A 19,424-nucleotide genomic window follows, 5' to 3' on the forward strand; every position below is an offset into this window, starting at 1 on the left:
TGACTTGAAACTTCAACAGGGAGGACATTTTCAGGTGAAGGCCTCCACTGAAACCCAGAGTGGGTTCAGTTTCTGGGAGGAATACATACCACCTCTTTGGTAATCCAGGAAAATACTGTTGGTTCCACCATCAGTGGCAACACCCATCCTGGCCGATGTCACATCTCTGTCATAGAAAATTCCTCAAATGTGGTTGTTGAATTTCTCAAGGAGGGTCTGAACTTTTTTTCTAGCCAGTCAACTCAGGTTGAATCTCACCTAACTTTTTCCTGCACATGACCTTTTTGGAAACTGGTTTTTAAAGAAAGAACAAACATGTGGGTGAGGTTTAGAGAGTGAGAAGCCCTTGCTTTGTTTTGGGGAATGTGCTTTTCTGTGAGTGTGAACAAAGTTTGACTTGCAAGTAATTCTCAGCACCAGACCACCTCTTTCTAGGGAACAGAGAGAAGAACATACTAGAGCCCCAAGGGTGTTTGCGAGTTGTCCTGCGACTGGGAATTTGGGTGGTTTCCTGTATCCACTTCTTGACTCTGAGGAGGCCTCAAAGATCCTTCTTTAGTCATTTTTATCTAAATCATTCAGAAAAAAGTTATTGTGCCCTTATTCTGTGCCAGGGGTTTTGCTGGGCATCAGTATTTTTCTTTCATGATTCACAAAATTATACAGGTATTGGGGCTTCCCTGGTGGCGCAGGGGTTAAGAATCCGCCTGCCAATGCAGGGGACACAGGTTCGAGCCCTGGTCTGGGAAGATCCCACGTGCCGCGGAGCAACTAAGCCCGTGTGCCAAAACTACTGAGCCCACGAGCCACAACTACTGAGCCCGCATGCCTAGAGTCCATGCTCTGCAACAAGAGAAGCCACTGCAAATGAGAAGCCCGCGCACCGCAACGAAGAGTAGCCCCCGCTCGCCACAACTAGAGAAAGCCTGTGTGCAGCAACGAAGACCCAATGCAGCCAAAAATAAATAAAATTAAATCTTAAAAAAAAATTATATAGGTATGCGGGATGAGAGGATGTAGTATTTTGGTAGGTGACTGGATACGCTTTATGAGCTTGGAGGCTGTGGGTCTAACAGTCACGGTGGTGCTTTTCATTTGAAAACTGCTTTACATAGTTCACAAAGACTCTCACCCGCACTGTCTCACTGGCTCCTCACTTTACCTACGAGGGACCGTGATTACCATGCCCTTTCACAGCTGAGGGCCCTTGAAGAGGTTAAGTGACCAACCTACGGTCACAAAACTGGCAGAGCCAGCACTTGAACTCAGGTTTCTGATTCCAAGTCCAAGCTTCTCTTTCCACTGCATATAGATGCTGCAGTCTCTTATCACCACCAACGCCAAGTGACAGGGCTGAAACTGATTGTCCTTAAAGGTCTTTCCTGCCTCAAACAGCCTATCATTCAGTGATTCTAAGGTTCTCTGTAAAAAAGAAAAAAACAAAAGATAAAAAAAGAAATGGTTTGAAATAGCTTTCCTCTCTTCTTCTCCAATGAAATCTCACTTTTTTCTTTGGAAATACAGGAAGGGGGTGAAGGCGATCAGCGTAATCAAGTACATGATCATGGTGGAGTCTGAATGGGGACTTTGGTAATGCGCTTGTCATTGTATCACGAAGACAGGAATCATCTGTAAACATCTTGGGAGCCAACATTAAAATCATTGCATGTAGTTGGATGTGACAGGGTGACAGAGTGCTTGATTGAAGAGAGAAACACAGCTCTGTGTGAATTTTCAGGGAACGCAATGATTTCTTTTTAGATGGTGGAAACCCTCTTCAGAGGAATAAAGTGTGCATAAACCATCACATGCAGAGATTTTTTGTCTCAACTCATGCTCTATTTAGTTATAATCTGCTTTTAAATTCCATGACAGTTAGTGGGAAAGAGGAAAGGATCTAACAGGTAACCTAGTCTTTGAGGTTCCAGGTGTTATAAAACATTATCTCCTTTAATACTATAATCAAATCTGCAAGGTCGGTATTCTTATCACATTTATAGAAGAGGAAGTCTAGGTCCAGGGAGATGGAGCAATCTGTCTAAGATCGCAAAGTTACCAAGTTGCCGAAATGGAATTCAGATTCTAGAGCCGAGGCTCAATCAACCATGAGGGATTCTCTTTTCCGTAGTGTGTGACCTCTTCCTTTCCTTTGCTCTTGTTAATTTCTAATTTCTTCTGCTTTGTCTCGTTAGTCTATCGAAGGACCTAGAATGATATGTTGGAGAAGGATGCACCTCAGACACTATCTAGATTAAACACTTCATAAAAGAGGAAGTAGGCTCAGAGAGGGGGAGTGTCGATGTCCCAAGGTCACATGGAGAGTTCATGATGAGAGTGGGAACGAAAAATGAAAACTCGCTGTTTCTTGATTTCTAGTTCAAAATATCCCACTATCTAGTGACACTGACTCTTTAGTAAAGAAAGGTAAGGGACTTCCCTGGTAGAGCAGTGGATAAGAATCCGCCTGCCAATGCAGGGGACACAGGTTCAAGCTCTGGCTCGGGAGGATCCCACATGCAGCGGAGCAACTAAGCCGGTGCGCCACAACTACGGAGCCTGTGCTCTAGAGCCCGCGAGCCACAACTACTGAAGCCCGCGCGCCTAGAGCCCGTGCTCCGCAACAGAAGCCACTGCAATGAGAAGCCCGCGCACTGCAACGAAGAGTAGCCCCCGCTCGCTGCAACTAGGGAAAGCCCGCGCGCAGCAATGAAGAGTCAACACAGCCAAAAATAAAAATAAATAAATAAATAAATTAAATTAATTAATTAAAAAAAAAGAAAGGTAAGGTGAAGTTATAATCTCTCTATGGCTCCTCATTAGTAAGTAAAAAAGGAATTAAAAAAATGAAACCCCATTCAGTGAGCAAAACCAGCTATGGTTTCTGCTCTCCTGGAAGCTGACAGCAAAAGTGTTATCAGTAATCCCCTATATGAGTAGACATGTACAAACTGATTTAAAAGTGTTGGGAGGGCATTGAACAGAGGAGCTAGTCTGAGATCGGGAGTGGGTAGTTCAATGGGAAGGGAAGAGGGAACATTCCAGGCAGAGAAAAAGTCATGGGAGTCAAATGATGAAATGAAAGCAGGGCATTGAGGCTGGAGCCCAGAGTTGAGGGTCGGTTAAGAAGGTGGTGAGATGAGGGTGGGAAGGGAGGCAAGAGCCAGCCGGGCAGTGCCTTGTGTTGACCCCACTAAGGTCTTTACCCATTTAATTTTGGGTAAACTTTGGGCAAGTGCTCTGGGAACTTGGAGAGCATAGGGATGGCTGTGGCTTGGAGCAGATGGAGAAATTCAAGCTGACAGGATCAGGGAGGGGCAGTTTCATCGTCAGCCAGCAAATCCCCATTTAGCTGTGATCCCCTTTCTTCCCCTAAGCTTGTTTGTTCCCTAATGTATGTGCTTTTATTGTTTCTAAATTCTCTTTCTTCTCTTGAGATGGTGGTAAATAGGGCTGTGCCCCCTCTTTGCCTTCTCCATTGGCTCTGTGTCCTTTTTTCTCACTTTCACAGACACACTTTAAAAATCGTAGTTCATCAGAAAGCTTCCTGTGTGGTACAGTCATGTCTATGCCTCTCTCTCATTTTCTTCTTGATGGCTAATTTTGACTGTCTAATTAGAAGTGTATTCTTAAGGGATTTCCTTTTCTTTTGAGTCATTTTCCTTATAGGAGTCATAGTTGTCTCTGGCCTGAACTTGTTTCTCAATTAAAAAAAAACTTGTATTACTTTTTTGGATTCTAACACATGTTGATTAAATATTGCTAGGGAAATACAAAAAAAAAAAAAAAAAAAGAGAGAGAAGAAGAAAATGAAACCCCCAAACAATTGAATAACTATTCAAAAAAAGTATTCACTATTATTATTTCCTTTCAGTCTTTTTTTTTCCAAGGCATGTATACATTTGTTTTGATACAGATGAGATACTCCAAGCATTTCAATATTTGCTTTCCTGAAATCTAAGGAACATATATTTGGTAGACCATGCAAATCGAATATCCATCTACTCATTTGTGGGATTACTTGATAAATGTCTATCTTCGTTTCCTGATCTCCCTTGCAGTTAGATTAGGGACACACGGTTTGTCTGGCCAATGCCCTGTGAGCAGGAAGTCAGGCGTGGTATGTTACACCTCTAGGCTGATGCAATCGATGGTCAGTATGTGCCTCTGTCATTGCCAACTTCCCCTGATGCAGCAACTTCAGAGGTCATGTGTTCCTGAGGGTGTAGTTACAAATGCATGAGGTGTGGCTGTAAATGTATGAGACTAGAACAACCTGCTTTAGTGTTAAGTTACTGGGATTTCAGGGCTTATTTGTTACTCTGGTACAGCCTAACCTATTCTGACTACTACTATGGATGACTGTCCTTCCTTTATCACAAACTCCAAAGTGACATGCATTTTTTTCTCAAAATTCCTCTTTCACATAATCGATTTCTTCTTGGACAGAAGTGTGTCTAGATTAGCATTCTTCTGGTCACATTCTTTACCCTCTGGGAGATGAATTTTCCACTAAGGTCAATCAAGAACGTAATCAGATGTTTTCATTTCAGCCAAGTTCCAATTCCAGATATAAAGATCAATTAACTGTGAAAACGAAATAGCCAATAATAAAGTTGAAGTAACAGCCCAGAATCAAAGCACATAATAATTCCATTAAAGCTCTAATGTTTAGATGGTACTTTATAATTTTTCAAAGCATTTTTTATAAACAAAATATGAGCATTTAATATGATGTGAGACTGACTTATGCATGCAAACGGTCAATTGCAAAGGTCCCATGCCCAGTGCATGATTCTCTCCTCCCTCCCTTTGTTATGAACTCCTGGCTGCTGGAGAGGATGGGCCCCTGATTAGAGCAATTGTGGCCCAGGCAGGGTGTGGAGTGGCAGGTGTGGCAAACAGTGTGGTGGGAGAGGCAAGAGAGTTGGATCTGACTCTGACCCTGACCCTAACCAGTTGCGTGACCTTTGGCAATTCCCACACCTTCCCCGGGCCTTCCTTATCTATAAAGGGAGGAAGTTGTACTGAATGACCACTAGGCTTCTAGCCCTGGCTGCCCATTCCATATTTCATGACTACCCTGAACACGACCATGTTCTGCCTCATGGCACCTCTGTGCTCTTGAAATGTTATGTTTGGTTACATAGAGCCCACACTGGACTCATTCCTCACTCTCTTTTTTAAACTTTTTTTGAAAAATAAATTTATATATTTTTATTTATTTATTTTTGGCTGTGTTGGGTGTTTGTTGCTGCGTGTGGGTTTTCTCTAGTTGCGGCGAGTGGGGGCTACTCTTCATTGCGGTGCGCGGGCTTCTCATTGAGGTGGCTTCTCTTGTTGCGGAGCACAGGCTCTAGGTGCGTGGGCTTCAGTAGTGGCAGCACTCGGGCTCTGTAGTTGCGGCACACAGGCCCTAGAGCACGTGGGTTTTGGTAGTTGTGGCTCACGGGCTCTAGAGCTCAGGCTCAGTAGTTGTGGCACACGGGCTTAGTTGCTCTAAGGCAGGTGGGATCTTCCCGGACCAGGGATTGAACCCACGTCCCCTGCATTGGTAGGCAGATTCTTAATCACTGCGCCACCAGGGAAGTCCCCTCACTATCCTTTGTAGAATCTTTCTCAGTCACACGTACAGTTGAGTCACAAAGAGATACGTGCTTTTTCATTACTTCAATGGCAAATTTGATTTGTCACTCTGAGTACATATAGGAAAAAGTTCCTTTTCTAGTACAGAAATATATAACAGTTGCTGCTAAATTAGAAGGAAATGGCAATTTTACTCCATCTGTTAAGTGATGATGACTCAGGCTTGTTTTCTAGAAAGCTTGATATACATGGAGGACCATGTGAGCCCTCGATTACCCTCAAGAAAAGGAAGTTTAGGTTTCTGAGCCTGAAAGGCTGGACAAGTGTTGGAGTATTTTGGTAAAAAAAGGAATAGCCAAGGAAAAAATAGGATCTTAATTTCCCCTTTTCTGGACTCTTCCATCCAGGAGGTCTTCCATCCAGTGCTGTCCCCAAGTAGGCCATTATATTCCCTGCAGGGCTGGTCAAAGCACTGTGGCTCCCCTGGAGGAGAAGGTGCAGCCTAAGAGAGCCTGGACTCAGGAGCAGGACTTGGAGGCAGAGGGGAAAAGGTGATCCTACTTCCGTGAAGCCTTCCTGGAGCCCTCTTGACAACCTGCTTCACGGTTCCATCATGTGTAAGGCATTGTATTGGAAGCCATGGGAAAGAGGCGGCAAAGAAATCCACTGGCCCTTAACAGGCTTGGAACCTGTGGGCAAGACCCGTGTAGATGACAATAGCACAAGCAGAATAAAAGAAGTGCTGTAGTAGAGACAGAAACAGACAGAAGGGAAGGGAGTGACTGAAGCTAACACCAAGAATTAGGGAAGCTTCCTGAAGGCTGCATTTTAGCCGTGTCTTGAAGAATTAGATTTAGATAGTGGAGAATGGATAGTCCAGGCTGAGGAAATAGGGTGAGGAAAAGCATAAGGTGTAACATTTCATGTCTGTCTCTCCTACCGTGTGGCCCTGGGCAAGTTCCTTAACTTTTAGAACTTTGGTTGCCTCCTTTGTAAACCTGGACTGGTAATTCTTCCTTCACAGGATTTTAGAAGGATTAAATGAGGTTGTGTTTATAAGAGCGTTCAGTTTAGTGTTAGTTTCCTTTCCCTTCTTTCCAAAGGTCCAACGCTCTCCCATCTCTCCACATTTGCTCAGGCTGTCTCTTCTTTGGGATGTATCCGCCTTCCTCCATCCATGGAATTTTAGACCTTTTTCTCACTAGTCCCGGTCTCTCCGTGATGCAGAATGGAAAGCATAGATTTGCTGCAGGGAATGTCAAATGTGGCTTGCCAAAAATCAGGTTACAGTCAAAGGAATTTAAAGCAGAATGCAAGTTTGTCTATAGTGAGTATAGTAGACTGGAATACTTATTAAAGTTATCAGTTCTTTCATTCATTCATAGAAGATGGGGATCTTTGGTCCAGGGACATGTTTGGAGCTGAAGAATGAGGTGTGATGAAAAGAAACACCGTTCTGAATCTCATGGAGCATCTCTGGTAGCAGGGAAGCCATATCTTGCACACACGATCACAGTTGGGGGTGGTTATTAAGAAAAGGGTCGTATGGAGATATCAATATATGCAGTGGGAGGGGAGAACCTAATCTATTCTGAAAAGTCACAGAAAGTCTCTCTGAGAAAGCAACCTAATGGTTAGGAAGGGGAGGATTTAGCCAGATGAAGGTGCAGGTAGATGTATGGAAAGAGATTCATGTCTGGGGCAATGAGAACAGCATGCGTGGAGGCCCCGAAGCTAGAAGGACTATTGTGTATTAGAGAAACTGAAAAAGGGCCAGTTTGGCAGAAGCCGTAAGAGTGAGGGGCAAAGTGGTATGAGTTGAGGGTGAAGGGGTGGGCAGGGCCAGGTCACTGACAACCTTGTAAACATACTAAGGACATTGGATTTATTCTGAAGGCATTTTGAGATATTTTAAGCAGGTAAAGTCAGGTTTGTGTTTTTAAAAGATCAGGTTTGTGTTTTTAAAAGATCAGGTTTGTGTTTTTAAAGGGGAGAAAGCAAATGAGGGGAGAAGCCTATTGAATCCTCCCAGTGAGAGATGAGGATGGCTCGGACTTGGGTGGTGGCAGTGGAGGTGGAGAGAAAATGATGTTATTAGAAGGTAGCATCTACATGACTTGGTTATTGGTTAGACGTGGGTGTGAGGAAGATAGACAGCCCCAAGAAAACTACTCACTTGGATGGTTGATGTATTTGAGTTATCCATATTCTGGAAGGAGCAGCGAGGAATACCAAGGCACCACATTCTGAGAGAAATGGTGGCAGACTTGGAGAAAAGGCTGTGAAGTGGGAGGAGACTATGGGGCGGGAGTTGCAGGCATGCATTTAGAGCTCAGAAGAGACAGCGGGCTGGAGCTGGTGTTGTGGAATCCTTAGCAATGGAAGACTTGAGAGTGGGTGAGAGGGCCTGGTAGGCAAACCCACTGGTCAGAGGGCAGGTGCCCAGGAAGGGGGGTGGGTAAAGGCAACTGGGAAGTCAGGGAAGTAGGGGAAGCATGGAGAGTGTGGGGTCCTGGGAGGCAAGGGAGCTGCTGGCTCTGGTCCCAGTGCAGCCAAAACTATTGTGAGGATACAGGTCCCAGTGCAGCCAAAACCATTGCCGGCTCACCTTTGGTGTTACCGCTCCTTCCAGTTTGCTCTGACCTCTTTCAGCCCTTTCATTTCAGTCACCCAGTGCCCTATTCTGACCCCAGCTCTTTCTTGGCTTAGAGGAAAATGGTCTGATAAAATCGTCGATGCAATATTTCCGGGACCGAATATGGTGCAACTTGCAGACATTTATGTCTCTTAAAAGAAGAGCTTGGAAAAAGCAAGGCCTTATGTTGGGACTGACAACTGTGCTTTTGTGAGGGCTACTGACCCACTGAGAAAAGTAAATACATGGGTATTAAGCTGCAGTGTATTTTAAAATTTTAGAAATTAACAGTGGGCACCGTCATACTTTATTCAATACTTGAATAAAGATCCCTAAATCCAGTTGAGACTGGAGGTAAAAGAGGAGAGAAATAACGAAATATTTAAGAGATAGACAGAGAGCTTGTCTCAGAGGAAGGAGAAAAGACTGAAGAGGTGAGTGGGATTCCCAAATTGCAGCGGGCATCGCTGAGTATTGATATTGTTGCCAAATCTGGCTCCCTGTGCACTGATGCTGAATAAAAACACGGAGACAGAGAATTGGAAGATAAGAAATAGAGAGGCTTTTTATTTTCTTTGCCAGGCAAAGGGAAGACACAGTAGGCTAACACCTCAAGAACTGTGCCCCCGCTCCTTGGGGAAATGGAGAAGATTTTATACGTGGGGTTCGTAGTCCAGGATATATGATAAGGATCAAAGTGGTGAAGGTCTTGCATTTCTTTTCTTCCGCAAATTCATGGCCAAAGCTGGCATCCTTGAAGTTATCTGGTCTGGTGTCCTTGAAGTTATTGGCCCGTGACCTTCTTTCTGAAATGAAGAGTGCTACAAGGGAATGTAGGGGGAGAAGAAATGCCAGGTGCAAAGGGTAATTTGTACAGAGTCAGAGGGTCATCAGCTTTGTTAAGGATAAGTCTAGCTGCAAGTGTTTGTTAGTAGTAACAGCTAAAGAATAACCAAGATTGCTTAACTCTTTCAGGCCTGTTTATGTTGTTTCCCCAGCCTGTTCATTGTTTCCTTATTTTCCTTGTTTATCAGAAAAGTCTCATTTCTGTTTTTGCTGCAACAATATGATATCCGGACTTTCGTTTATGAGCAAGGAGGAACCCCTGGAGCGTTTGGAGCACAGCGATACTGTGATGGAGAAAATTTTGACAGTGATTAGCACAGGAAATGAGTGAGGCAGGTAGACGAGTCTTCTCCTCCAGGTGAAAGGTGAGCAAGGCGTGGGCTGAGAGAAGCCGTGATGGGACCAGATGAAGGGGCGGATCTGAGAGGCCCGAGTGGGGAAGGAGGAACTGACGTGCTGGGTACTGGGTGTGTGAGAGAGAAGACAGAGGACTCTAGGGTGACATCAAGATCTTGAGTCTGGACAATAGAAATGGAGAAGTCTGGAGGAGGAAATGGTTTGGGGAGAAAGATGATGATTTAGGCTTTAGACAGTTTGAGTAACCACTTAGGGTAGGTTGAACCAATAGCGTTTCCCAGATTTCCCCATTGTAGTTAGTTCTGCTTTGTCTGCAGCCCCGGGAATTTCTATACAATGGAACCAGTGGCCTTTCCTTGCAGAATTTGGAAAGAAGGAATTCATAGAACCGAAGTAAAAAGAGAGGAAGTGACATATTATTTGTCTCATAGGTTTGAGGGAGGAGACAGGATGTTCTGACTTTCAGTCTAAAATTTCCTGAAGTGTAGCCTGAATGGCAGTGGATTACATGTCAAAGCCAAACTTCCGGTATTTACAAGCAGAGGTGGAAAGCATAGATTAATTAATAAATGGTGCATTGGGAACTAACAATCCATTGGAAAATAAAAAATGAAAAGGTTGCATTTTTTTCCTCATGCCAAATTCAATTCCAAATAAATGAAAGGCTTAAACATTAAAAAAAAAAGAAATCATAAAATTATGAGAAGAAAATAAAGGCAAATATTTATATAATCTTGGGAATACATTTCCGTAGGATAAATTTTCCTCTGGCTAAATTTCTGAAAGTGGAATTCAGGGTCCAGAAGTTTATGGACTATCGCCAAATTGCCCTCCAGAAAGGTTGTGTCTCTTTACACTGCCACTAGCATTGTATGAAAGTGTCCATTTTCCCACACTTTCACCAATGCTGTTTTCACTTTAAAAATTTCATTAATTTTCTGTTAATGATTTTTACCCTTTTTGATTTTTTATTGTTAGCTTTTAAAACCTCTTCATAAAATACTAATGTAAACTCATTGGAACGGATGAAGCAAATATGTTTTTTTCCTTTTGGCCTGCATTTCAGTTACTGAGCAATATTTATGATTCTGTTTTATAAAAACAAAAAGACTGGCTGGATATATACCAGTATGTCAACAACAGAAATATTTTGCATTTTGAATCACAGATGTTTTAAATTTTCTTCTTTGTGCTTTTATTTAATTTGAAAAATTTCTGCAACAAACCTATATTACTTTTGTTATAATAAGAAAAACATTAAAAAAATGTTTAAAAGATTTAAAACATTAAAAAGAAGTCTTCCCAACTGGCTTATGAAAATTTTACAAAGAGATCTTCCTCTGGCCTTTAGTTCTTGGGACTTTTCTTTTCTTGAAAAGGGGTAGGTACGCCTCTTTTTGTTGAACACCTTGGTGGATTTTTAGGTAGTAGACCCCTGTATAAAAGTTCTTCCAGTCTGTTGCTCTCCAGCTGAGCTGACCCCATGCTCAGCATTACTTAATATTCTGGGAATTCTTCCTACTCAGCCTTCACCACTGTAATTGAGCCAGGCCCTAGAACTCGTTACTTCATTGCCATCTACTTGTGTTGTCTTTTTTTTTTAATATATAAATTTATTTATTTATTTATTTTTGGCTGCATTGGGTCTTCGTTGCTGCGTGTGGTCTTTCTGTAGTTGCAGAGAGCGGGGGCTACTCTTCGTTGTGGTGTGCGGGCTTCTTATTGCAGTGGCTTCTCTTGTTGTGGAGCACAGGCTCTAGGCACGCGGGCTTCAGTAGTTGTGGCACGTGGGCTCAGTAGTTGTGGCTCACGGGCTCTAGAGTGCAAGCTCAGTAGTTGTGGCGCACGGGCTTAGTTGCTCCATGGCATGTGGGATCTTCCCGGACCAGGCATCAAACCTGTGTCCCCTGCATTTGCAGGCAGATTCTTTTTTTTTTTTTTTTTTTTTTTAATTTTATTTACTTTATTTTTGGCTGTGTTGGGTCTTTGTTGCTGTGCGCGGGCTTTGTCTAGTTGTGGCGAGCGGGGACTACTCTTCACTGCGGTGCGCGGGCTTCTCATTGCAACAGCTTCTCTTGTTGCTGAGCACGGGCTCTAGGTACGTGGGCTCAGTACTTTTGGCTCATGGGCTCTAGAGCGCAGGCTCAGTAGTTGTGGCGCATGGGCTTAGTAGTGGCTCCATGGCATGTGGGATCTTCCTGGACCAGGGCACGAACCCGTGTCCCCTGTATTGGCAGGCGGATTCTTAACCACTGCACCACCAGGGAAGCCCATGCAGGCAGATTCTTAACCACTGAGCCACCAGGGAAGTCCCTACTTGTGTTGTCTTAATGCAATCTCTATTAATGTCTAATTTGGCATTTCCTGTCTCAACTCTTCAGTTTCATTGAACAAAGACCTTAGAAAACGCCTAGTATGTGACCATACCTTCTACTTAGAATTTTCGAACTGTTTTCCTAGTCCGACTCTTCCTCAGGGTGACAGTAAGTACCTTCAGCTGCATTTCCTGCAGAGATGAGAGTGATTCAAGAGAGGGGGTACCTGTAGCTTTGTGAAGCAGCCCACTCTGCAGCTGGACAGCTTTGCTATTAGAACATTCTCCCTTTTGCTGAACCAAAGACTGTAAGCACCTCTGTGAGTCCCATCTGTTGATCCAACGTATATCCACAAAGATGCACGGAAGTTATGACAGAAGCAGAGATCTTGAGGAAGGTGATGACATCGATCATGTGCCCCCTGAATCTTCTCTAACTGCTCTTCACATAGCTTGTACTCTCAGACCCCTCATTGAGCTGGTTGTTCTCCTCAGTGAAGACTCAGCTTGTCCACGGCCCTCCTGAAATATGGTTGACCCCTGAATCCTCCAGGTGTGAAGGACAGTGTGTGCTGGCCTTTCTGCTTCTCATGCTCTGCTCTCTCCAGTGGAGAAGAGGTGAAGCACATTCTTCTTCTTCTCTTTTCTTTTTTAATTAAAATTTTTTTAAATTTAAATTTTTTATTTTTATTTAAGTATAGTTGATTTACAATGTTGTGTTAGTTTCAGGTGTACGGCAAAGTGGTTCAGTTATATATTCACATATATATATATATGTATGTATATATATATTCTTTTTCAGAGCCTTTTCCCTTATAGGTTATTATAAAATATTGAGTATAATTCCCTCTGCTATACAGTAGGTCCCTGTTGTTTACCTGTCTTATATATAGTAGTGTGTATGTGTTAATCCCAAACTCCTGATTTATCCCTTCTTCCCCCTTTCGCCTTTGCTAACCATAAGTTTGTTTTCTATGTCAGTGGTTCTATTTCTGTTTTGTGTATAAATTCATTTGTAACACATTCTTCTTCTTTCAAATCCTCAGCAACTTTGTTTCTAGGCCTGATTAAACCATTTGTGTTAAGGATTGGGTTGAGGATGATTGAGGGGATTATTCTGAAACTGCAACTCTATTCAGTTTGGGGGACAGAGTGCACATACACAGGGGTCCTGAGTGATTAATGCATCTGTAGGGAACTAGTTGCTTCATTTCTCATTGCAGTAAGAAGAACCTGGGCTTTGGAGTCTGACAAATTGGTGTCTTCTAGCATCTGAAATGGAGTAGCTCTCCTTATAAGGTAGTTGTGGAAATCAAACAAAAGGTGAATTTCCGGGTAAAAAAATAAAGACTCAAAAATATTCAAGTTCTCTTCTTTTGCATCTGGTGTAGTCCTTAAAATATTTGGAAATTTGCATCCCTCATAAAAATGAAATTTCTATTATATAGAAAAGCCTTCTTCACTGATATACATAATTTTGACCACCCATAAACTTTTGCAAATCAGTTATCCTAATGTTTCCCATTTTACAGATAAGAAAATTGAACCCCTGGGAAGTTGAGTGACTACTTAACTAATACTTTACTTAACTAATACTACTACTTAACTAATGGCTACTTAACTAATACTTTACTAGATGATGGGCCAGGACTAGAGCCCAAGTCATCTCCTTACCAATCCCTTGCTCTGTCTTCTGTACCTCACTGTCTCTGTGTCTGTGCCTTTGATTAGGCACAGTTTAACCTGTGGGACTACCAGTTTGTAACTGATTCCATTTACTGAAAAAAACTGATCAATCAAGCAACAAGTATTTCCTCTAGGCCTGGCATTGTTCTTGGTGCCAAAGAAGATACCAGTGTAACTCCAGACTCTTTAGGTCTCATTGCACACCTACAAGAATGTCTGAAATGAAAAAGGCTGACCATATCAAGTGTTGATGAGGATGTCGAAGAATAGAACCTTCATACTCTGCCGGTGAGAATGAAAAATGGTACAACCACTTTGGGAATCAAGTTGACAGTTTCTTAAAACTTTACACATATATCTACCATATGACTCAGACCTTCCACTCTTCGGTTTTTATTTACCCAAAGGAAATGAAAACATATGTTTATACAAATACACATACAGGAATATTTATAGCAGCTTTATTTGTCATTATTAAAAATGGAAACTCAACATCATGAACAAGTGATTGGATAAACAAACTACAGTACATCCACACAGTGGAAAACTGCTCAGCCAGAAAAGGGAATAAACTAATGATACACACATCAATATGGCTGAATCTCAGAATAATTATTCTGAAAGAAGCCAGACGTGAAAGAGAACATATTATATGATTTCATTTATAGAAAATTCTAGAAAGTGCAAACTGACTAATGGGACAGCAAGCATCAGTTGTCTGGTGTTGGGGGTGGTGCTGGTCGGGGGAGAGAGGGTTACACAGGGGCATGAGGAAACTTTTGGGGGTAATGGAAATGTTCATTATCTTGATTGTGGGGATAGTTTCACTGGTGTATGCCTTTGTCAAAACTATCAAACTGTATGCTTTCAGTGTGTGCATTTTTTAAACTGTAAGTTGCATCTCAATAAAGCTGTTAAAAGACTAGACATAGAAAAACAAAACAAAGACACTTTGGGCCTCACAATTGTGTGGGCGTAAAGAAACTGCAAAAACAAATAAGGACCTACCGTATAGCACAGGGAACTCCACTCAATACTCTGTAATGGCCTATATGGGAAAAGAATCTAACAAAAGAAGTGGACATATGTATATGTATAACTGATTCACTTTGCTAGAAACCTGAAACTAACACAACATGTAAATCAACTATACTCCAATAAAAATTAAAAAAAAGAAACTGCAAAAACTTAATAGCAGTTTCCCTGGCTCCTGTTTTCTTCTGGCCAAGAACTCCGAGTCTCACCCTGTGAGTCTCACCCAGATTATCTTAGATTCAGAGATAGCTTTGTCGCTATCTCACATGTAAATCAGTCTGGCAGCTACAGTCTCCAACGTGGCACTGCCCCTGCTGTTTTTGGGAGCGGCTTGCGATGCTCCCTGAGGTCATTGCACCAGCCCTGCTGCCAGGGACCAGCAGAGAAGTGATGTCTACGCCAGAGGCCCGTCTCTCCAGGAGCGGCTGTCCTCTGAGGACCCGTGTGTGTACAGGCACCAAGGCTATTCTGCATCAGTGCAGAAGAGGGGAGATCACGTCCCTACCCACTGCCTCTGTGTCCTGGGTACCCTTATACCCACGTCTCATGGAGTCTCTGATGAAATACCGCCCCCAAGCCCCTTCCCCGTGACTTCCTGTGCCTGAGCTGAGGCATCTACTAAAGAAGGATGCCACAGTTTCCTCACGGGCAGATTCCTCTGATTAGATTGCCCCCTCATTCAAATCAGCTCATGCCAATAAGTGACTTCCTGCTGCTTGCCAAACCCCCTCATCTGACCTGCCTGGACCAGTTGTATCCAACTACTGGCTTGACCTAGGCCTCCGCGGGGCACACCCACCACTCAGGGCAGACTCGGTCTGGCTGGCAAACCCCAGACATGGAAGACTTTCCCTACTGCCACTACTTCTTCCTAGGCTCCAAATCAGGGAGGAAGGTAGGACATTGGAGGGAGGGGAAGGAGGAAAGAGTGAAGGAAGATACACGCCCCCCCCCTTCCCAGAGCCACAGGCCAGGTTGAGCAGGGATCCCGAGAAAATTTGAATTAGTTGTGGGATTGGTAATCTTCCTTCCTCCCCCTCAGTTCTCACCATGGAAAATTTCAAACATCCAGACAAGTTTAAAGAATAGCACAATGAACATCTGCACACTCATCTTCCTAAAGCAATAGTTCTCAATGTTTTGTCACATTTGCTTCACACACACACACACACACACACACACACAGAGGCAGGCTAACGTTTAATTATTTTCTCTTTGCCCCTTTCAGAGTAAGAAATTGGTGTACTGGTCACATGTGAGACTGACGATTTGATTTTGAATGCAAGTTTGAAGTTCTGACTTAGATTGGTGGACTAACCTGGAAGGGAATCTAAAAAATAATTTTTTTTAAATTGAAGTATAGTTGATTTACAATGTTGTGTTATGGATGGGAGTTTTAATTACTGAAATGAGACTGTTTAGACCTTTTCTTCTCCTTTTTAAATCTAGTTTTAAAAAATAGTACATGCTATGTGGCATGGCAAAAAAAAAAAAAAAAAGAAAAAAATAGAGAATCTTTGACGTAAGCCAGTAAAAAAAAAAAAAAAAAGTACAGCTTTATTGTTTTGTGTGTGTGTTTTTAAAAGCAAAGTTCTGCATGTAAAGAGTCAAATAGTTCTAGAAGATTTGTTAAATATTAATATATTATTATTAATAGATATTAATGTATATATATATATTTTTTATTTTTTAAAAATTTATTTATTTATTTTTGGCTGTGTTGGGTCTTCGTTTCTGTGTGAGGGCTTTCTCTAGTTGCGGCAAGCGGGAGCCACTCTTCATCGCGGTGCGCGGGCCTCTCACTGTCGCGGCCTCTCCCGTTGCGGAGCACAGGCTCCAGACGCGCAGGCTCAGTAGTTGTGGCTCACGGGCTTAGTTGCTCCGCGGCATGTGGGATCTTCCCAGACCAGGGCTCGAACCCGTGTCCCCTGCATTGGCAGGCAGATTCTTAACCACTGCGCCACCAGGGAAGCCCGATATTAATGTATATTAATCAGTATAAATATAAAATATATTAAATATAGCAGGTTCTTCTTCTTCCATCTCTACCATTTGGTACTTAATTTTTATTTTTAATGAGATACTTGCTTTACTTTTTCCTGAACTTTAAGTTTTAGGCATTAATGATGATCTTCCCACTTTGGAAAATGAGAATTTCGGTTCTCTGTCCTGCCCCAACCATCCACCTTACCTACTTCCCAGTCCTCCTAATACAGTTATATCTTAATTTTCTTAGATTAATAATGAGTTTATATTATTATGAATATGTCAGTGCTATTCAGAGCTAAGCCAATTAGTAAACTCTTCCTTTCCAGTTCAACATGTTATTTGCCCTTGAGTTAATAACTGTCTTTTTTTCATTTGCTTAGTTTTTGTGTACTTATCACTGGGGCTGGATATAGTTTCTATTGGCAGCCCTCTTTAAGAAAACAAATAAAAATCACAAATACAGGGCTTCCCTTGTGGTGCAGTGGTTAAGAATCCGCCTGCCAATGCAGGGGACATGGGTTTGAGCCCTGGTCCGGGAAGATCCCACATGCCGTGGAACAACTAAGCCCGTGTGCCACAACTACTGAGCCCATGTGCCACGGCTACTGAAGCCCGTGTGCCTAGAGCCTGTGCTCCGTGACAAGAGAAGCCACCTCAATGGGAAGCCTGTGCACCACAACAAAGAGTAGCCTCCACTCGCCGCAACTAGAGAAAGCCCTGCACACAGCAATGAAGACCAAATGCAGCCAAAAATAAATAAATAAATAAATATATTAAAAAAATAATTGCAAATACAAACTAAGCACAGGCTTTGCAAGGGGCCTTGTAAATGAAGGGTCTTGAGATTTAAGTTTGATTAGCTTCACAGTAAATCCACCTCTGATGATCATTAATCCAACTCTAAATTTCCAGTAATTGTTTAAATTTTAAGACATTCAGAGGTATTAGGCAGTTTCTTTTATCTTAGAAAAAGAATATTTCCTAGGTTTTCTGACCTGCTCTACCTTGGACTGGTGGCTCTCTTTACTGCTGCATACAGCTTCATCCTGAGATCTCCTTCACCATCAGGATTCCCTGCACCTTACTCCTGCACTGGAGCCATCCTTTCCTTGTTTCCCATGTATTCTTCTTGGTTTACTCCCTTTAGTGGCTTCTTGGGAAAAGATGCCAAAGAAGTAAAAATATTTTTAGGAACCTACATGTCTGAGAAAGTCTTTATTCTACCTTGACATTTGGTTGATAGTTTGGCTGGATATAGAATTCTGGGTTGGATGGAATTCATTCTCCCTTGTGATTTTGAAGGCATTGCTCCCTTTTCTTCTAGCTTCCAATATTGCTGCTTGAAGTCTGATACCATTCAAATACCCGTTATTTCCATGTGGCTGTTGTTTCCTGTCTGGAATATTGTAGGATTATGTCTTCATTCGCAGTGTCTTGAAATTTTATGCTGTGGATCTTTTTTCATTCATTATGCTAGACACTCAATGGACCATGTCCATCTGGAAACTCCTGTCCTTTAAGTTCTGAAAACTTTATTAATTATTTGAGTAAGTGCCTTTCCTCTCTGATTTTTCCTCTTGTCTTTTTCTCTGGAACCTCTACTTTTAGCTTCTGAGTCTCCTGGATCTGTCCTCTAATACTCTTATTGATTCTGTCCTATTTCTAAGTCTTTATTCTTTTGCTTTACTTTCTGGGAGATTTGCTTAACTTAATCTCCCAACTTTTTAATTATTTTCATTTCTCTTACCATATTTTCTTTTTCTTTGAATATTCTCCCCCAGCCCTTCTCTCGTTCCCCCATGGTATATTCCTCCTGTTTCATGATCCTACTATCTTATTATTTTGAGGACATTCATAATAGTTTTTGTTGTTGTTGTTTTTAAAGTTTCATTCTCTTTGCATAGTCTCTTCTTTTCCCTCTGCTTTTTTTCAGTTGGTTTGTTTTTATACCCACCTTGCTAGAAAGTTCCTGCAGATGTTTTGTAATCCTAGATTTTCTGCTTATGTGCAAAAGTGGGTGCTCAAAAGCTGATTGGAAGCTCTGAGAATATGGGTAAGGCTTGTTGACCGTGAGTGTCGTCCTTTGATGCCGTGGCAGGGCCATTGGGTTGAACAAGCCCTAGTATCAGTATTGGCTTGATTCCCCAGAGAAGCCCCTTTTAGTCTCCTGCCTAAAGGGTAAAGGCCTGGCCATCAGCCTTCTGCAAGTGGTATGTGTGGGGGAAGGGCTGGGAGTCTCAGCATCATGATGCATGCTGTCATTAATTACTCTGTTTGTAATACTTCTCCCACCTTCAAATATACCTGGTGTTCCCTAGTTCAAAGACCCTTTATTTTACACCCTTTACAGAGTCTTCTTGTCTTCTTGTTGTCTTCTTTTAACATGGGAAAAGTCATCTGTGGATATAATTATTTATTTTTTTCCCTGTTAATGTCATTTTAATTATTATCCAGATGTTAAATTACTATCATGTTATTCTTCAAAAACACTGAACCAGTCAGCAACAAATGAGAATTTCCTCACAGCCCTGTCAGTACTTCCAACAAACAACTTTACTAAGGTAAAACCGACATATAATAAATTGCACGTTTAAATTGTTCACTTTATATGTTTTGACATACCTCTGTGAAACCATCACCACAATCAAGATAGCGAATGTATTCCTCACCTCATAAGTTCCCTCAGGCCTCTGTGTAATTCCTTCTCTTCCCCTCCTTCATTCCCAGCAATCACTGATCTGTTTTCTGTCACTGTAGATTAGTTTACATTTTCTAGAGTTTTATGAAAATGGAATGGCACAAGATGTACTTTTTCTTTGGTCTCTTTATCAGCTTTCAAGCAGTCTTCCATATTTTACCCTCTAATCCCTCTCTCAGAGATACTCGATGTTGGCTGGTTCTCAGTTTTTCCACTGCTCACTTAAGATCAACTTCCACTCGTCCAACTACTGCTTTCCAGCTTTCAAAAAAATTTTTTTC

Source organism: Balaenoptera musculus, chromosome 13, assembly GCF_009873245.2.
Source record: "Balaenoptera musculus isolate JJ_BM4_2016_0621 chromosome 13, mBalMus1.pri.v3, whole genome shotgun sequence".
Lineage (NCBI taxonomy): Eukaryota > Metazoa > Chordata > Mammalia > Artiodactyla > Balaenopteridae > Balaenoptera > Balaenoptera musculus.